Genomic DNA, 18,474 nt, shown 5'->3' on the forward strand with positions numbered 1-18,474 from the left:
CCCCGTTGCATTCACATCCGTGCCTTGAATGAGATTCAATGTGATCTTTGCTCTCAAGTATGTTCCCAAGTTTTACACTTTCGTGCTTTGCATGAATGGGAATGGAACCGTGTGTGTTGAATGAGGCTCCTTGTGAGCACTGATCTTTGTCCGGTGGAGTTCCTTTTTGTGTTGCTGTAATTGTGTCATTTCTCGATGAGAAAGATTAGGCAACATTTAGTCACTTCTAGCCATGATGCTCAATTTATTTACGAATGTACCCTAGTTACTAGGGACCGTTTACGTTGGAGAACAAGATCTATTGTATGCCTGTGTATTTGGGGAAGTCAAATCTGAAATAATGATGAAATTGCGTGTATCCAAAGTTAAAACTCGTGATTTGTCGCGCTCTGGTGTGTAAAAGATGCAAAAGCTTACAGCACCTGGTATTCCCAGGCAGTCTCCCATTCAAGTACTGACCAGGCCCGAGCCTGCTTAGCTTCCGAGATCGGACGAGATCGGGCGTATTCAGACTAGTATGGCCGTAAGCCAGGGAGGCTGTCCCTGACGCTCTACTTAAAGGGATGGCAATATCCGTTTCTGCCGTTCATACTTACAGTTGAACTGTCTCTCTACTCTAAAGCCCGGGACACACCAGCGCGCCGCAGACAGTCCCTGCTAATATGCCACGTTGTGGCAACGTTGTGCGTTAGCTGGGGTGCCACACCAGACCGGAACTATATTTTACAAAACGAACACATTTGTCTTGATAAAACAGCTGTAATTGAGTGCCTGACACGCCAGTCAAGCGCAATCTTGAGAAGGTGTGCATTTCAGTAAGGATTTCAATTGACATGCAGTATGAAACTGAAAGGAGGTTGCATCACTATGATGCATAACATTGCATGTATTGTATTTTCAAGTGTGTGCATTCATCCTGTTGTCATTTTGTTTTGAAAGCAGAAGAATCATTCAACAGGTTGCTGAGACAAATGTAAACCAGTAAAACATATGAAGAGAAACAAACCTTGAATATAAGTTCAGTTGTTTAAACATTTGACAAACTATGGTGAGGGGGTAAGAAAACACACAAATCCAGCAGCTCCTGTATTTCAATACACCAGAACCCAATATTATTGGCGAGTCGGGTAGTCCATCATCACAGTTCGAGGGCAGGCATCATTTCAGTAATTTCATCCCGTTGCATTCACATCCGTGCCTTGAATGAGATTCAATGTGATCTTTGCTCTCAAGTATGTTCCCAAGTTTTACACTTTCGTGCTTTGCATGAATGGGAATGGAACCGTGTGTGTTGAATGAGGCTCCTTGTGAGCACTGATCTTTGTCCGGTGGAGTTCCTTTTTGTGTTGCTGTAATTGTGTCATTTCTCGATGAGAAAGATTAGGCAACATTTAGTCACTTCTAGCCATGATGCTCAATTTATTTACGAATGTACCCTAGTTACTAGGGACCGTTTACGTTGGAGAACAAGATCTATTGTATGCCTGTGTATTTGGGGAAGTCAAATCTGAAATAATGATGAAATTGCGTGTATCCAAAGTTAAAACTCGTGATTTGTCGCGCTCTGGTGTGTAAAAGATGCAAAAGCTTACAGCACCTGGTATTCCCAGGCGGTCTCCCATCCAAGTACTGACCAGGCCCGAGCCTGCTTAGCTTCCGAGATCGGACGAGATCGGGCGTATTCAGGCTAGTATGGCCGTAAGCCAGGGAGGGTGTCCCTGACGCTCTACTTAAAGGGATGGCAATATCCGTTTCTGCCGTTCATACTTACAGTTGAACTGTCTCTCTACTCTAAAGCCCGGGACACACCAGCGCGCCGCAGACAGTCCCTGCTAATATGCCACGTTGTGGCAACGTTGTGCGTTAGCTGGGGTGCCACACCAGACCGGAACTATATATTACAAAACGAACACATTGTCTTGATAAAACAGCTGTAATTGAGTGCCTGACACGCCAGTCAAGCGCAATCTTGAGAAGGTGTGCATTTCAGTAAGGATTTCAATTGACATGCAGTATGAAACTGAAAGGAGGTTGCATCACTATGATGCATAACATTGCATGTATTGTATTTTCAAGTGTGTGCATTCATCCTTTTGTCATTTTGTTTTGAAAGCAGAAGAATCATTCAACAGGTTGCTGAGACAAATGTAAACCAGTAAAACATATGAAGAGAAACAAACCTTGAATATAAGTTCAGTTGTTTAAACATTTGACAAACTATGGTGAGGGGGTAAGAAAACACACAAATCCAGCAGCTCCTGTATTTCAATACACCAGAACCCAATATTATTGGCGAGTCGGGTAGTCCATCATCACAGTTCGAGGGCAGGCATCATTTCAGTAATTTCATCCCGTTGCATTCACATCCGTGCCTTGAATGAGATTGAATATGATCTTTGCTCTCAAGTATGTTCCCAAGTTTTACACTTTCGTGCTTTGCATGAATGGGAATGGAACCGTGTGTGTTGAATGAGGCTCCTTGTGAGCACTGAACTTTGTCCGGTGGAGTTCCTTTTTGTGTTGCTATAATTGTGTCATTTCTCGATGAGAAAGATTAGGCAACATTTAGTCACTTCTAGCCATGATGCTCAATTTATTTACAAATGTACACTAGTTACTAGGGACCGTTTACGTTGGAGAACAAGATCTATTGTATGCCTGTGTATTTGGGGAAGTCAAATCTGAAATAATGATGAAATTGCGTGTATCCAAAGTTAAAACTTGTGATTTGTCGCCCTTTGGTGTGTAAAAGATGCAAAGGCTTACAGCACCTGGTATTCCCAGGCGGTCTCCCATCCAAGTACTGACCAGGCCCGAGCCTGCTTAGCTTCCGAGATCGGACGAGATCGGGCGTATTCAGGCTAGTATGGCCGTAAGCCAGGGAGGCTGTCCCTGACGCTCTACTTAAAGGGAAGGCAATATCCGTTTCTGCCGCTCATACTTGCAGTTGAACTGTCTCTCTACTCTAAAGCCCGGGACACACCAGCGCGCCGCAGCCAGTCCCTGCTAACACGAAACGTTGTGGCAACGTTGTGCGTTAGCTGGGGTGCCACACCAGACCGGAACTATATTTTACAAAACGAACACATTGTCTTGATAATACAGCTGTAATTGAGTGCCTGACACGCCAGTCAAGCGCAATCTTGAGAAGGTGTGCATTTCAGTAAGGATTTCAATTGACATGCAGTATGAAACTGAAAGGAGGTTGCATCACTATGATGCATAACATTGCATGTATTGTATTTTCAAGTGTGTGCATTCATCCTGTTGTCATTTTGTTTTGAAAGCAGAAGAATCATTCAACAGGTTGCTGAGACAAATGTAAACCAGTAAAACATATGAAGAGAAACAAACCTTGAATATAAGTTCAGTTGTTTAAACATTTGACAAACTATGGTGAGGGGGTAAGAAAACACACAAATCCAGCAGCTCCTGTATTTCAATACACCAGAACCCAATATTATTGGCGAGTCGGGTAGTCCATCATCACAGTTCGAGGGCAGGCATCATTTCAGTAATTTCATCCCGTTGCATTCACATCCGTGCCTTGAATGAGATTGAATGTGATCTTTGCTCTCAAGTATGTTCCCAAGTTTTACACTTTCGTGCTTTGCATGAATGGGAATGGAACCGTGTGTGTTGAATGAGGCTCCTTGTGAGCACTGATCTTTGTCCGGTGGAGTTCCTTTTTGTGTTGCTGTAATTGTGTCATTTCTCGATGAGAAAGATTAGGCAACATTTAGTCACTTCTAGCCATGATGCTCAATTTATTTACGAATGTACCCTAGTTACTAGGGACCGTTTACGTTGGAGAACAAGATCTATTGTATGCCTGTGTATTTGGGGAAGTCAAATCTGAAATAATGATGAAATTGCGTGTATCCAAAGTTAAAACTCGTGATTTGTCGCGCTCTGGTGTGTAAAAGATGCAAAAGCTTACAGCACCTGGTATTCCCAGGCGGTCTCCCATCCAAGTACTGACCAGGCCCGAGCCTGCTTAGCTTCCGAGATCGGACGAGATCGGGCGTATTCAGGCTAGTATGGCCGTAAGCCAGGGAGGCTGTCCCTGACGCTCTACTTAAAGGGATGGCAATATCCGTTTCTGCCGTTCATACTTACAGTTGAACTGTCTCTCTACTCTAAAGCCCGGGACACACCAGCGCGCCGCAGACAGTCCCTGCTAATATGCCACGTTGTGGCAACGTTGTGCGTTAGCTGGGGTGCCACACCAGACCGGAACTATATTTTACAAAACGAACACATTTGTCTTGATAAAACAGCTGTAATTGAGTGCCTGACACGCCAGTCAAGCGCAATCTTGAGAAGGTGTGCATTTCAGTAAGGATTTCAATTGACATGCAGTATGAAACTGAAAGGAGGTTGCATCACTATGATGCATAACATTGCATGTATTGTATTTTCAAGTGTGTGCATTCATCCTGTTGTCATTTTGTTTTGAAAGCAGAAGAATCATTCAACAGGTTGCTGAGACAAATGTAAACCAGTAAAACATATGAAGAGAAACAAACCTTGAATATAAGTTCAGTTGTTTAAACATTTGACAAACTATGGTGAGGGGGTAAGAAAACACACAAATCCAGCAGCTCCTGTATTTCAATACACCAGAACCCAATATATTGGCGAGTCGGGTAGTCCATCATCACAGTTCGAGGGCAGGCATCATTTCAGTAATTTCATCCCGTTGCATTCACATCCGTGCCTTGAATGAGATTGAATGTGATCTTTGCTCTCAAGTATGTTCCCAAGTTTTACACTTTCGTGCTTTGCATGAATGGGAATGGAACCGTGTGTGTTGAATGAGGCTCCTTGTGAGCACTGATCTTTGTCCGGTGGAGTTCCTTTTTGTGTTGCTGTAATTGTGTCATTTCTCGATGAGAAAGATTAGGCAACATTTAGTCACTTCTAGCCATGATGCTCAATTTATTTACGAATGTACCCTAGTTACTAAGGACCGTTTACGTTGGAGAACAAGATCTATTGTATGCCTGTGTATTTGGGGAAGTCAAATCTGAAATAATGATGAAATTGCGTGTATCCAAAGTTAAAACTCGTGATTTGTCGCCCTTTGGTGTGTAAAAGATGCAAAAGCTTACAGCACCTGGTATTCCCAGGCGGTCTCCCATCCAAGTACTGACCAGGCCCGAGCCTGCTTAGCTTCCGAGATCGGACGAGATCGGGCGTATTCAGGCTAGTATGGCCGTAAGCCAGGGAGGCTGTCCCTGACGCTCTACTTAAAGGGATGGCAATATCCGTTTCTGCCGTTCATACTTACAGTTGAACTGTCTCTCTACTCTAAAGCCCGGGACACACCAGCGCGCCGCAGACAGTCCCTGCTAATATGCCACGTTGTGGCAACGTTGTGCGTTAGCTGGGGTGCCACACCAGACCGGAACTATATTTTACAAAACGAACACATTTGTCTTGATAAAACAGCTGTAATTGAGTGCCTGACACGCCAGTCAAGCGCAATCTTGAGAAGGTGTGCATTTCAGTAAGGATTTCAATTGACATGCAGTATGAAACTGAAAGGAGGTTGCATCACTATGATGCATAACATTGCATGTATTGTATTTTCAAGTGTGTGCATTCATCCTGTTGTCATTTTGTTTTGAAAGCAGAAGAATCATTCAACAGGTTGCTGAGACAAATGTAAACCAGTAAAACATATGAAGAGAAACAAACCTTGAATATAAGTTCAGTTGTTTAAACATTTGACAAACTATGGTGAGGGGGTAAGAAAACACACAAATCCAGCAGCTCCTGTATTTCAATACACCAGAACCCAATATTATTGGCGAGTCGGGTAGTCCATCATCACAGTTCGAGGGCAGGCATCATTTCAGTAATTTCATCCCGTTGCATTCACATCCGTGCCTTGAATGAGATTGAATGTGATCTTTGCTCTCAAGTATGTTCCCAAGTTTTACACTTTCGTGCTTTGCATGAATGGGAATGGAACTGTGTGTGTTGAATGAGGCTCCTTGTGAGCACTGATCTTTGTCCGGTGGAGTTCCTTTTTGTGTTGCTGTAATTGTGTCATTTCTCGATGAGAAAGATTAGGCAACATTTAGTCACTTCTAGCCATGATGCTCAATTTATTTACGAATGTACCCTAGTTACTAGGGACCGTTTACGTTGGAGAACAAGATCTATTGTATGCCTGTGTATTTGGGGAAGTCAAATCTGAAATAATGATGAAATTGCGTGTATCCAAAGTTAAAACTCGTGATTTGTCGCGCTCTGGTGTGTAAAAGATGCAAAAGCTTACAGCACCTGGTATTCCCAGGCGGTCTCCATTCCAAGTACTGACCAGGCCCGAGCCTGCTTAGCTTCCGAGATCGGACGAGATCGGGCGTATTCAGGCTAGTATGGCCGTAAGCCAGGGAGGCTGTCCCTGACGCTCTACTTAAAGGGATGGCAATATCCGTTTCTGCCGTTCATACTTACAGTTGAACTGTCTCTCTACTCTAAAGCCCGGGACACACCAGCGCGCCGCAGACAGTCCCTGCTAATATGCCACGTTGTGGCAACGTTGTGCGTTAGCTGGGGTGCCACACCAGACCGGAACTATATTTTACAAAACGAACACATTTGTCTTGATAAAACAGCTGTAATTGAGTGCCTGACACGCCAGTCAAGCGCAATCTTGAGAAGGTGTGCATTTCAGTAAGGATTTCAATTGACATGCAGTATGAAACTGAAAGGAGGTTGCATCACTATGATGCATAACATTGCATGTATTGTATTTTCAAGTGTGTGCATTCATCCTGTTGTCATTTTGTTTTGAAAGCAGAAGAATCATTCAACAGGTTGCTGAGACAAATGTAAACCAGTAAAACATATGAAGAGAAACAAACCTTGAATATAAGTTCAGTTGTTTAAACATTTGACAATCTATGGTGAGGGGGTAAGAAAACACACAAATCCAGCAGCTCCTGTATTTCAATACACCAGAACCCAATATTATTGGCGAGTCGGGTAGTCCATCATCACAGTTCGAGGGCAGGCATCATTTCAGTAATTTCATCCCGTTGCATTCACATCCGTGCCTTGAATGAGATTCAATGTGATCTTTGCTCTCAAGTATGTTCCCAAGTTTTACACTTTCGTGCTTTGCATGAATGGGAATGGAACCGTGTGTGTTGAATGAGGCTCCTTGTGAGCACTGATCTTTGTCCGGTGGAGTTCCTTTTTGTGTTGCTGTAATTGTGTCATTTCTCGATGAGAAAGATTAGGCAACATTTAGTCACTTCTAGCCATGATGCTCAATTTATTTACGAATGTACCCTAGTTACTAGGGACCGTTTACGTTGGAGAACAAGATCTATTGTATGCCTGTGTATTTGGGGAAGTCAAATCTGAAATAATGATGAAATTGCGTGTATCCAAAGTTAAAACTCGTGATTTGTCGCGCTCTGGTGTGTAAAAGATGCAAAAGCTTACAGCACCTGGTATTCCCAGGCGGTCTCCCATCCAAGTACTGACCAGGCCCGAGCCTGCTTAGCTTCCGAGATCGGACGAGATCGGGCGTATTCAGGCTAGTATGGCCGTAAGCCAGGGAGGCTGTCCCTGACGCTCTACTTAAAGGGATGGCAATATCCGTTTCTGCCGTTCATACTTACAGTTGAACTGTCTCTCTACTCTAAAGCCCGGGACACACCAGCGCGCCGCAGACAGTCCCTGCTAATATGCCACGTTGTGGCAACGTTGTGCGTTAGCTGGGGTGCCACACCAGACCGGAACTATATTTTACAAAACGAACACATTTGTCTTGATAAAACAGCTGTAATTGAGTGCCTGACACGCCAGTCAAGCGCAATCTTGAGAAGGTGTGCATTTCAGTAAGGATTTCAATTGACATGCAGTATGAAACTGAAAGGAGGTTGCATCACTATGATGCATAACATTGCATGTATTGTATTTTCAAGTGTGTGCATTCATCCTGTTGTCATTTTGTTTTGAAAGCAGAAGAATCATTCAACAGGTTGCTGAGACAAATGTAAACCAGTAAAACATATGAAGAGAAACAAACCTTGAATATAAGTTCAGTTGTTTAAACATTTGACAAACTATGGTGAGGGGGTAAGAAAACACACAAATCCAGCAGCTCCTGTATTTCAATACACCAGAACCCAATATTATTGGCGAGTCGGGTAGTCCATCATCACAGTTCGAGGGCAGGCATCATTTCAGTAATTTCACCCCGTTGCATTCACATCCGTGCCTTGAATGAGATTGAATGTGATCTTTGCTCTCAAGTATGTTCCCAAGTTTTACACTTTCGTGCTTTGCATGAATGGGAATGGAACCGTGTGTGTTGAATGAGGCTCCTTGTGAGCACTGATCTTTGTCCGGTGGAGTTCCTTTTTGTGTTGCTGTAATTGTGTCATTTCTCGATGAGAAAGATTAGGCAACATTTAGTCACTTCTAGCCATGATGCTCAATTTATTTACGAATGTACCCTAGTTACTAGGGACCGTTTACGTTGGAGAACAAGATCTATTGTATGCCTGTGTATTTGGGGAAGTCAAATCTGAAATAATGATGAAATTGCGTGTATCCAAAGTTAAAACTCGTGATTTGTCGCGCTCTGGTGTGTAAAAGATGCAAAAGCTTACAGCACCTGGTATTCCCAGGCGGTCTCCCATCCAAGTACTGACCAGGCCCGAGCCTGCTTAGCTTCCGAGATCGGACGAGATCGGGCGTATTCAGGCTAGTATGGCCGTAAGCCAGGGAGGCTGTCCCTGACGCTCTACTTAAAGGGATGGCAATATCCGTTTCTGCCGTTCATACTTACAGTTGAACTGTCTCTCTACTCTAAAGCCCGGGACACACCAGCGCGCCGCAGACAGTCCCTGCTAATATGCCACGTTGTGGCAACGTTGTGCGTTAGCTGGGGTACCAGACCGGAACTATATTTTACAAAACGAACACATTTGTCTTGATAAAACAGCTGTAATTGAGTGCCTGACACGCCAGTCAAGCGCAATCTTGAGAAGGTGTGCATTTCAGTAAGGATTTCAATTGACATGCAGTATGAAACTGAAAGGAGGTTGCATCACTATGATGCATAACATTGCATGTTTTGTATTTTCAAGTGTGTGCATTCATCCTGTTGTCATTTTGTTTTGAAAGCAGAAGAATCATTCAACAGGTTGCTGAGACAAATGTAAACCAGTAAAACATATGAAGAGAAACAAACCTTGAATATAAGTTCAGTTGTTTAAACATTTGACAAACTATGGTGAGGGGGTAAGAAAACACACAAATCCAGCAGCTCCTGTATTTCAATACACCAGAACCCAATATTATTGGCGAGTCGGGTAGTCCATCATCACAGTTCGAGGGCAGGCATCATTTCAGTAATTTCATCCCGTTGCATTCACATCCGTGCCTTGAATGAGATTCAATGTGATCTTTGCTCTCAAGTATGTTCCCAAGTTTTACACTTTCGTGCTTTGCATGAATGGGAATGGAACCGTGTGTGTTGAATGAGGCTCCTTGTGAGCACTGAACTTTGTCCGGTGGAGTTCCTTTTTGTGTTGCTGTAATTGTGTCATTTCTCGATGAGAAAGATTAGGCAACATTTAGTCACTTCTAGCCATGATGCTCAATTTATTTACAAATGTACAATAGTTACTAGGGACCGTTTACGTTGGAGAACAAGATCTATTGAATGCCTGTGTATTTGGGGAAGTCAAATCTGAAATAATGATGAAATTGCGTGTATCCAAAGTTAAAACTTGTGATTTGTCGCCCTTTGGTGTGTAAAAGATGCAAAAGCTTACAGCACCTGGTATTCCCAGGCGGTCTCCCATCCAAGTACTGACAAGGCCCGAGCCTGCTTAGCTTCCGAGATCGGACGAGATCGGGCGTATTCAGGCTAGTATGGCCGTAAGCCAGGGAGGCTGTCCCTGACGCTCTACTTAAAGGGAAGGCAATATCCGTTTCTGCCGTTCATACTTACAGTTGAACTGTCTCTCTACTCTAAAGCCCGGGACACACCAGCGCGCCGCAGACAGTCCCTGCTAACACGAAACGTTGTGGCAACATTGTGGCAACGTTGTGCGTTAGCTGGGGTGCCACACCAGACCGGAACTATATATTACAAAACGAACACATTGTCTTGATAAAACAGCTGTAATTGAGTGCCTGACACGCCAGTCAAGCGCAATCTTGAGAAGGTGTGCATTTCAGTAAGGATTTCAATTGACATGCAGTATGAAACTGAAAGGAGGTTGCATCACTATGATGCATAACATTGCATGTATTGTATTTTCAAGTGTGTGCATTCATCCTGTTGTCATTTTGTTTTGAAAGCAGAAGAATCATTCAACAGGTTGCTGAGACAAATGTAAACCAGTAAAACATATGAAGAGAAACAAACCTTGAATATAAGTTCAGTTGTTTAAACATTTGACAAACTATGGTGAGGGGGTAAGAAAACACACAAATCCAGCAGCTCCTGTATTTCAATACACCAGAAGCCAATATTATTGGCGAGTCGGGTAGTCCATCATCACAGTTCGAGGGCAGGCATCATTTCAGTAATTTCATCCCGTTGCATTCACATCCGTGCCTTGAATGAGATTGAATGTGATCTTTGCTCTCAAGTATGTTCCCAAGTTTTACACTTTCGTGCTTTGCATGAATGGGAATGGAACCGTGTGTGTTGAATGAGGCTCCTTGTGAGCACTGAACTTTGTCCGGTGGAGTTCCTTTTTGTGTTGCTGTAATTGTGTCATTTCTCGATGAGAAAGATTAGGCAACATTTAGTCACTTCTAGCCATGATGCTCAATTTATTTACAAATGTACACTAGTTACTAGGGACCGTTTACGTTGGAGAACAAGATCTATTGTATGCCTGTGTATTTGGGGAAGTCAAATCTGAAATAATGATGAAATTGCGTGTATCCAAAGTTAAAACTTGTGATTTGTCGCCCTTTGGTGTGTAAAAGATGCAAAAGCTTACAGCACCTGGTATTCCCAGGCGGTCTCCCATCCAAGTACTGACCAGGCCCGAGCCTGCTTAGCTTCCGAGATCGGACGAGATTGGGCGTATTCAGGCTAGTATGGCCGTAAGCCAGGGAGGCTGTCCCTGACGCTCTACTTAAAGGGAAGGCAATATCCGTTTCTGCCGTTCATACTTACAGTTGAACTGTCTCTCTACTCTAAAGCCCGGGACACACCAGCGCGCCGCAGACAGTCCCTGCTAACACGCCACGTTGTGGCAACATTGTGGCAACGTTGTGCGTTAGCTGGGGTGCCACACCAGACCGGAACTATATATTACAAAACGAACACATTGTCTTGATAAAACAGCTGTAATTGAGTGCCTGACACGCCAGTCAAGCGCAATCTTGAGAAGGTGTGCATTTCAGTAAGGATTTCAATTGACATGCAGTATGAAACTGAAAGGAGGTTGCATCACTATGATGCATAACATTGCATGTATTGTATTTTCAAGTGTTTGCATTCATCCTGTTGTCATTTTGTTTTGAAAGCAGAAGAATCATTCAACAGGTTGCTGAGACAAATGTAAACCAGTAAAACATATAAAGAGAAACAAACCTTGAATATAAGTTCAGTTGTTTAAACATTTGACAAACTATGGTGAGGGGGTAAGAAAACACACAAATCCAGCAGCTCCTGTATTTCAATACACCAGAACCCAATATTATTGGCGAGTCGGGTAGTCCATCATCACAGCTCGAGGGCAGGCATCATTTCAGTAATTTCATCCCGTTGCATTCACATCCGTGCCTTGAATGAGATTGAATGTGATCTTTGCTCTCAAGTATGTTCCCAAGTTTTACACTTTCGTGCTTTGCATGAATGGGAATGGAACCGTGTGTGTTGAATGAGGCTCCTTGTGAGCACTGAACTTTGTCCGGTGGAGTTCCTTTTTGTGTTGCTGTAATTGTGTCATTTCTCGATGAGAAAGATTAGGCAACATTTAGTCACTTCTAGCCATGATGCTCAATTTATTTACGAATGTACCCTAGTTACTAGGGACCGTTTACGTTGGAGAACAAGATCTATTGTATGCCTGTGTATTTGGGGAAGTCAAATCTGAAATAATGATGAAATTGCGTGTATCCAAAGTTAAAACTCGTGATTTGTCGCCCTCTGGTGTGTAAAAGATGCAAAATCTTACAGCACCTGGTATTCCCAGGCGGTCTCACATCCAAGTACTGACCAGGCCCGAGCCTGCTTAGCTTCCGAGATCGGACGAGATTGGGCGTATTCAGGCTAGTATGGCCGTAAGCCAGGGAGGCTGTCCCTGACGCTCTACTTAAAGGGAAGGCAATATCCGTTTCTGCCGTTCATACTTACAGTTGAACTGTCTCTCTACTCTAAAGCCCGGGACACACCAGCGCGCCGCAGACAGTCCCTGCTAACACGCCACGTTGTGGCAACATTGTGGCAACGTTGTGCGTTAGCTGGGGTGCCACACCAGACCGGAACTATATATTACAAAACGAACACATTGTCTTGATAAAACAGCTGTAATTGAGTGCCTGACACGCCAGTCAAGCGCAATCTTGAGAAGGTGTGCATTTCAGTAAGGATTTCAATTGACATGCAGTATGAAACTGAAAGGAGGTTGCATCACTATGATGCATAACATTGCATGTAGTGTATTTTCAAGTGTGTGCATTCATCCTGTTGTCATTTTGTTTTGAAAGCAGATGAATCATTCAACAGGTTGCTGAGACAAATGTAAACCAGTAAAACATATGAAGAGAAACAAACCTTGAATATAAGTTCAGTTGTTTAAACATTTGACAAACTATGGTGAGGCGGTAAGAAAACACACAAATCCAGCAGCTCCTGTATTTCAATACACCAGAACCCAATATTATTGGCGAGTCGGGTAGTCCATCATCACAGTTCGAGGGCAGGCATCATTTCAGTAATTTCATCCCGTTGCATTCACATCCGTGCCTTGAATGAGATTGAATGTGATCTTTGCTCTCAAGTATGTTCCCAAGTTTTACACTTTCGTGCTTTGCATGAATGGGAATGGAACCGTGTGTGTTGAATGAGGCTCCTTGTGAGCACTGAACTTTGTCCGGTGGAGTTCCTTTTTGTGTTGCTGTAATTGTGTCATTTCTTGATGAGAAAGATTAGGCAACATTTAGTCACTTCTAGCCATGATGCTCAATTTATTTACGAATGTACCCTAGTTACTAGGGACCGTTTACGTTGGAGAACAAGATCTATTGTATGCCTGTGTATTTGGGGAAGTCAAATCTGAAATAATGATGAAATTGCGTGTATCCAAAGTTAAAACTCGTGATTTGTCGCGCTCTGGTGTGTAAAAGATGCAAAAGCTTACAGCACCTGGTATTCCCAGGCGGTCTCCCATCCAAGTACTGACCAGGCCCGAGCCTGCTTAGCTTCCGAGATCGGACGAGATTGGGCGTATTCAGGCTAGTATGGCCGTAAGCCAGGGAGGCTGTCCCTGACGCTCTACTTAAAGGGAAGGCAATATCCGTTTCTGCCGTTCATACTTACAGTTGAACTGTCTCTCTACTCTAAAGCCCGGGACACACCAGCGCGCCGCAGACAGTCCCTGCTAACACGCCACGTTGTGGCAACATTGTGGCAACGTTGTGCGTTAGCTGGGGTGCCACACCAGACCGGAACTATATATTACAAAACGAACACATTGTCTTGATAAAACAGCTGTAATTGAGTGCCTGACACGCCAGTCAAGCGCAATCTTGAGAAGGTGTGCATTTCAGTAAGGATTTCAATTGACATGCAGTATGAAACTGAAAGGAGGTTGCATCACTATGATGCATAACATTGCATGTATTGTATTTTCAAGTGTTTGCATTCATCCTGTTGTCATTTTGTTTTGAAAGCAGAAGAATCATTCAACAGGTTGCTGAGACAAATGTAAACCAGTAAAACATATGAAGAGAAACAAACCTTGAATATAAGTTCAGTTGTTTAAACATTTGACAAACTATGGTGAGGGGGTAAGAAAACACACAAATCCAGCAGCTCCTGTATTTCAATACACCAGAACCCAATATTATTGGCGAGTCGGGTAGTCCATCATCACAGTTCGAGGGCAGGCATCATTTCAGTAATTTCATCCCGTTGCATTCACATCCGTGCCTTGAATGAGATTGAATGTGATCTTTGCTCTCAAGTATGTTCCCAAGTTTTACACTTTCGTGCTTTGCATGAATGGGAATGGAACCGTGTGTGTTGAATGAGGCTCCTTGTGAGCACTGAACTTTGTCCGGTGGAGTTCCTTTTTGTGTTGCTGTAATTGTGTCATTTCTCGATGAGAAAGATTAGGCAACATTTAGTCACTTCTAGCCATGATGCTCAATTTATTTACGAATGTACCCTAGTTACTAGGGACCGTTTACGTTGGAGAACAAGATCTATTGTATGCCTGTGTATTTGGGGAAGTCAAATCTGAAATAATGATGAAATTGCGTGTATCCAAAGTTAAAACTCGTGATTTGTCGCGCTCTGGTGTGTAAAAGATGCAAAAGCTTACAGCACCTGGTATTCCCAGGCGGTCTCCCATCCAAGTACTGACCAGGCCCGAGCCTGCTTAGCTTCCGAGATCGGACGAGATTGGGCGTATTCAGGCTAGTATGGCCGTAAGCCAGGGAGGCTGTCCCTGACGCTCTACTTAAAGGGAAGGCAAAATCCGTTTCTGCCGTTCATACTTACAGTTGAACTGTCTCTCTACTCTAAAGCCCGGGACACACCAGCGCGCCGCAGACAGTCCCTGCTAACACGCCACGTTGTGGCAACATTGTGGCAACGTTGTGCGTTAGCTGGGGTGCCACACCAGACCGGAACTATATATTACAAAACGAACACATTGTCTTGATAAAACAGCTGTAATTGAGTGCCTGACACGCCAGTCAAGCGCAATCTTGAGAAGGTGTGCATTTCAGTAAGGATTTCAATTGACATGCAGTATGAAACTGAAAGGAGGTTGCATCACTATGATGCATAACATTGCATGTATTGTATTTTCAAGTGTTTGCATTCATCCTGTTGTCATTTTGTTTTGAAAGCAGAAGAATCATTCAACAGGTTGCTGAGACAAATGTAAACCAGTAAAACATATGAAGAGAAACAAACCTTGAATATAAGTTCAGTTGTTTAAACATTTGACAAACTATGGTGAGGGGGTAAGAAAACACACAAATCCAGCAGCTCCTGTATTTCAATACACCAGAACCCAATATTATTGGCGAGTCGGGTAGTCCATCATCACAGTTCGAGGGCAGGCATCATTTCAGTAATTTCATCCCGTTGCATTCACATCCGTGCCTTGAATGAGATTGAATGTGATCTTTGCTCTCAAGTATGTTCCCAAGTTTTACACTTTCGTGCTTTGCATGAATGGGAATGGAACCGTGTGTGTTGAATGAGGCTCCTTGTGAGCACTGAACTTTGTCCGGTGGAGTTCCTTTTTGTGTTGCTGTAATTGTGTCATTTCTCGATGAGAAAGATTAGGCAACATTTAGTCACTTCTAGCCATGATGCTCAATTTATTTACGAATGTACCCTAGTTACTAGGGACCGTTTACGTTGGAGAACAAGATCTATTGTATGCCTGTGTATTTGGGGAAGTCAAATCTGAAATAATGATGAAATTGCGTGTATCCAAAGTTAAAACTCGTGATTTGTCGCCCTCTGGTGTGTAAAAGATGCAAAAGCTTACAGCACCTGGTATTCCCAGGCGGTCTCCCATCCAAGTACTGACCAGGCCCGAGCCTGCTTAGCTTCCGAGATCGGACGAGATCGGGCGTATTCAGGCTAGTATGGCCGTAAGCCAGGGAGGCTGTCCCTGACGCTCTACTTAAAGGGAAGGCAATATCCGTTTCTGCCGTTCATACTTACAGTTGAACTGTCTCTCTACTCTAAAGCCCGGGACACACCAGCGCGCCGCAGACAGTCCCTGCTAACACGCCACGTTGTGGCAACATTGTGGCAACGTTGTGCGTTAGCTGGGGTGCCACACCAGACCGGAACTATATATTACAAAACGAACACATTGTCTTGATAAAACAGCTGTAATTGAGTGCCTGACACGCCAGTCAAGCGCAATCTTGAGAAGGTGTGCATTTCAGTAAGGATTTCAATTGACATGCAGTATGAAACTGAAAGGAGGTTGCATCACTATGATGCATAACATTGCATGTAGTGTATTTTCAAGTGTGTGCATTCATCCTGTTGTCATTTTGTTTTGAAAGCAGATGAATCATTCAACAGGTTGCTGAGACAAATGTAAACCAGTAAAACATATGAAGAGAAACAAACCTTGAATATAAGTTCAGTTGTTTAAACATTTGACAAACTATGGTGAGGCGGTAAGAAAACACACAAATCCAGCAGCTCCTGTATTTCAATACACCAGAACCCAATATTATTGGCGAGTCGGGTAGTCCATCATCACAGTTCGAGGGCAGGCATCATTTCAGTAATTTCATCCCGTTGCATTCACATCCGTGCCTTGAATGAGATTGAATGTGATCTTTGCTCTCAAGTATGTTCCCAAGTTTTACACTTTCGTGCTTTGCATGAATGGGAATGGAACCGTGTGTGTTGAATGAGGCTCCTTGTGAGCACTGAACTTTGTCCGGTGGAGTTCCTTTTTGTGTTGCTGTAATTGTGTCATTTCTTGATGAGAAAGATTAGGCAACATTTAGTCACTTCTAGCCATGATGCTCAATTTATTTACGAATGTACCCTAGTTACTAGGGACCGTTTACGTTGGAGAACAAGATCTATTGTATGCCTGTGTATTTGGGGAAGTCAAATCTGAAATAATGATGAAATTGCGTGTATCCAAAGTTAAAACTCGTGATTTGTCGCCCTTTGGTGTGTAAAAGATGCAAAAGCTTACAGCACCTGGTATTCCCAGGCGGTCTCCCATCCAAGTACTGACCAGGCCCGAGCCTGCTTAGCTTCCGAGATCGGACGAGATCGGGCGTATTCAGGCTAGTATGGCCGTAAGCCAGGGAGGCTGTCCCTGACGCTCTACTTAAAGGGAAGGCAATATCCGTTTCTGCCGTTCATACTTACAGTTGAACTGTCTCTCTACTCTAAAGCCCGGGACACACCAGCGCGCCGCAGACAGTCCCTGCTAATATGCCACGTTGTGGCAACGTTGTGCGTTAGCTGGGGTGCCACACCAGACCGGAACTATATTTTACAAAACGAACACATTTGTCTTGATAAAACAGCTGTAATTGAGTGCCTGACACGCCAGTCAAGCGCAATCTTGAGAAGGTGTGCATTTCAGTAAGGATTTCAATTGACATGCAGTATGAAACTGAAAGGAGGTTGCATCACTATGATGCATAACATTGCATGTTTTGTATTTTCAAGTGTGTGCATTCATCCTGTTGTCATTTTGTTTTGAAAGCAGAAGAATCATTCAACAGGTTGCTGAGACAAATGTAAACCAGTAAAACATATGAAGAGAAACAAACCTTGAATATAAGTTCAGTTGTTTAAACATTTGACAAACTATGGTGAGGGGGTAAGAAAACACACAAATCCAGCAGCTCCTGTATTTCAATACACCAGAACCCAATATTATTGGCGAGTCGGGTAGTCCATCATCACAGTTCGAGGGCAGGCATCATTTCAGTAATTTCATCCCGTTGCATTCACATCCGTGCCTTGAATGAGATTGAATGTGATCTTTGCTCTCAAGTATGTTCCCAAGTTTTACACTTTCGTGCTTTGCATGAATGGGAATGGAACCGTGTGTGTTGAATGAGGCTCCTTGTGAGCACTGAACTTTGTCCGGTGGAGTTCCTTTTTGTGTTGCTGTAATTGTGTCATTTCTCGATGAGAAAGATTAGGCAACATTTAGTCACTTCTAGCCATGATGCTCAATTTATTTACGAATGTACCCTAGTTACTAGGGACCGTTTACGTTGGAGAACAAGATCTATTGTATGCCTGTGTATTTGGGGAAGTCAAATCTGAAATAATGATGAAATTGCGTGTATCCAAAGTTAAAACTCGTGATTTGTCGCCCTCTGGTGTGTAAAAGATGCAAAAGCTTACAGCACCTGGTATTCCCAGGCAGTCTCCCATCCAAGTACTGACCAGGCCCGAGCCTGCTTAGCTTCCGAGATCGGACGAGATCGGGCGTATTCAGGCTAGTATGGCCGTAAGCCAGGGAGGCTGTCCCTGACGCTCTACTTAAAGGGAAGGCAATATCCGTTTCTGCCGTTCATACTTACAGTTGAACTGTCTCTCTACTCTAAAGCCCTGGACACACCAGCGCGCCGCAGACAGTCCCTGCTAACACGAAACGTTGTGGCAACATTGTGGCAACGTTGTGCGTTAGCTGGGGTGCCACACCAGACCGGAACTATATATTACAAAACGAACACATTGTCTTGATAAAACAGCTGTAATTGAGTGCCTGACATGCCAGTCAA

The 18,474-nt window shown here is 43.6% G+C and overlaps 16 non-coding genes across 16 annotated transcripts; all 16 read right to left on the reverse strand.

Moving 5' to 3' along the window:
* Positions 1-410: 410 nt before the first annotated feature.
* On the reverse strand, positions 411-529 carry LOC136736683 (5S ribosomal RNA). The gene has a single exon (XR_010811741.1). It is a non-coding gene; the product is annotated as a 5S ribosomal RNA (ribosomal RNA).
* Positions 530-1,585: 1,056 nt separating this feature from the next.
* On the reverse strand, positions 1,586-1,704 carry LOC136737068 (5S ribosomal RNA). The gene has a single exon (XR_010812041.1). It is a non-coding gene; the product is annotated as a 5S ribosomal RNA (ribosomal RNA).
* Positions 1,705-2,759: 1,055 nt separating this feature from the next.
* LOC136737099 (5S ribosomal RNA) lies at positions 2,760-2,878 on the reverse strand. Its single transcript, XR_010812072.1, has one exon. It is a non-coding gene; the product is annotated as a 5S ribosomal RNA (ribosomal RNA).
* A 1,055-nt stretch (positions 2,879-3,933) lies between these two features.
* Positions 3,934-4,052, reverse strand: LOC136737069 (5S ribosomal RNA). Its single transcript, XR_010812042.1, has one exon. It is a non-coding gene; the product is annotated as a 5S ribosomal RNA (ribosomal RNA).
* A 1,055-nt stretch (positions 4,053-5,107) lies between these two features.
* On the reverse strand, positions 5,108-5,226 carry LOC136737070 (5S ribosomal RNA). The gene has a single exon (XR_010812043.1). It is a non-coding gene; the product is annotated as a 5S ribosomal RNA (ribosomal RNA).
* A 1,056-nt stretch (positions 5,227-6,282) lies between these two features.
* On the reverse strand, positions 6,283-6,401 carry LOC136736744 (5S ribosomal RNA). The gene has a single exon (XR_010811799.1). It is a non-coding gene; the product is annotated as a 5S ribosomal RNA (ribosomal RNA).
* A 1,056-nt stretch (positions 6,402-7,457) lies between these two features.
* Positions 7,458-7,576, reverse strand: LOC136737071 (5S ribosomal RNA). Its single transcript, XR_010812044.1, has one exon. It is a non-coding gene; the product is annotated as a 5S ribosomal RNA (ribosomal RNA).
* A 1,056-nt stretch (positions 7,577-8,632) lies between these two features.
* LOC136737072 (5S ribosomal RNA) lies at positions 8,633-8,751 on the reverse strand. The gene has a single exon (XR_010812045.1). It is a non-coding gene; the product is annotated as a 5S ribosomal RNA (ribosomal RNA).
* A 1,051-nt stretch (positions 8,752-9,802) lies between these two features.
* On the reverse strand, positions 9,803-9,921 carry LOC136737398 (5S ribosomal RNA). The gene has a single exon (XR_010812360.1). It is a non-coding gene; the product is annotated as a 5S ribosomal RNA (ribosomal RNA).
* Positions 9,922-10,987: 1,066 nt separating this feature from the next.
* Positions 10,988-11,106, reverse strand: LOC136737383 (5S ribosomal RNA). Its single transcript, XR_010812345.1, has one exon. It is a non-coding gene; the product is annotated as a 5S ribosomal RNA (ribosomal RNA).
* Positions 11,107-12,172: 1,066 nt separating this feature from the next.
* On the reverse strand, positions 12,173-12,291 carry LOC136736829 (5S ribosomal RNA). Its single transcript, XR_010811876.1, has one exon. It is a non-coding gene; the product is annotated as a 5S ribosomal RNA (ribosomal RNA).
* A 1,066-nt stretch (positions 12,292-13,357) lies between these two features.
* Positions 13,358-13,476, reverse strand: LOC136737384 (5S ribosomal RNA). The gene has a single exon (XR_010812346.1). It is a non-coding gene; the product is annotated as a 5S ribosomal RNA (ribosomal RNA).
* Positions 13,477-14,542: 1,066 nt separating this feature from the next.
* On the reverse strand, positions 14,543-14,661 carry LOC136737385 (5S ribosomal RNA). Its single transcript, XR_010812347.1, has one exon. It is a non-coding gene; the product is annotated as a 5S ribosomal RNA (ribosomal RNA).
* Positions 14,662-15,727: 1,066 nt separating this feature from the next.
* On the reverse strand, positions 15,728-15,846 carry LOC136737073 (5S ribosomal RNA). Its single transcript, XR_010812046.1, has one exon. It is a non-coding gene; the product is annotated as a 5S ribosomal RNA (ribosomal RNA).
* A 1,066-nt stretch (positions 15,847-16,912) lies between these two features.
* Positions 16,913-17,031, reverse strand: LOC136737074 (5S ribosomal RNA). The gene has a single exon (XR_010812047.1). It is a non-coding gene; the product is annotated as a 5S ribosomal RNA (ribosomal RNA).
* A 1,056-nt stretch (positions 17,032-18,087) lies between these two features.
* Positions 18,088-18,206, reverse strand: LOC136737269 (5S ribosomal RNA). Its single transcript, XR_010812234.1, has one exon. It is a non-coding gene; the product is annotated as a 5S ribosomal RNA (ribosomal RNA).
* Positions 18,207-18,474: the final 268 nt, after the last annotated feature.

Source organism: Amia ocellicauda, unplaced genomic scaffold, assembly GCF_036373705.1.
Source record: "Amia ocellicauda isolate fAmiCal2 unplaced genomic scaffold, fAmiCal2.hap1 HAP1_SCAFFOLD_47, whole genome shotgun sequence".
In the NCBI taxonomy this organism is placed as follows: Eukaryota; Metazoa; Chordata; class Actinopteri; order Amiiformes; family Amiidae; genus Amia; species Amia ocellicauda.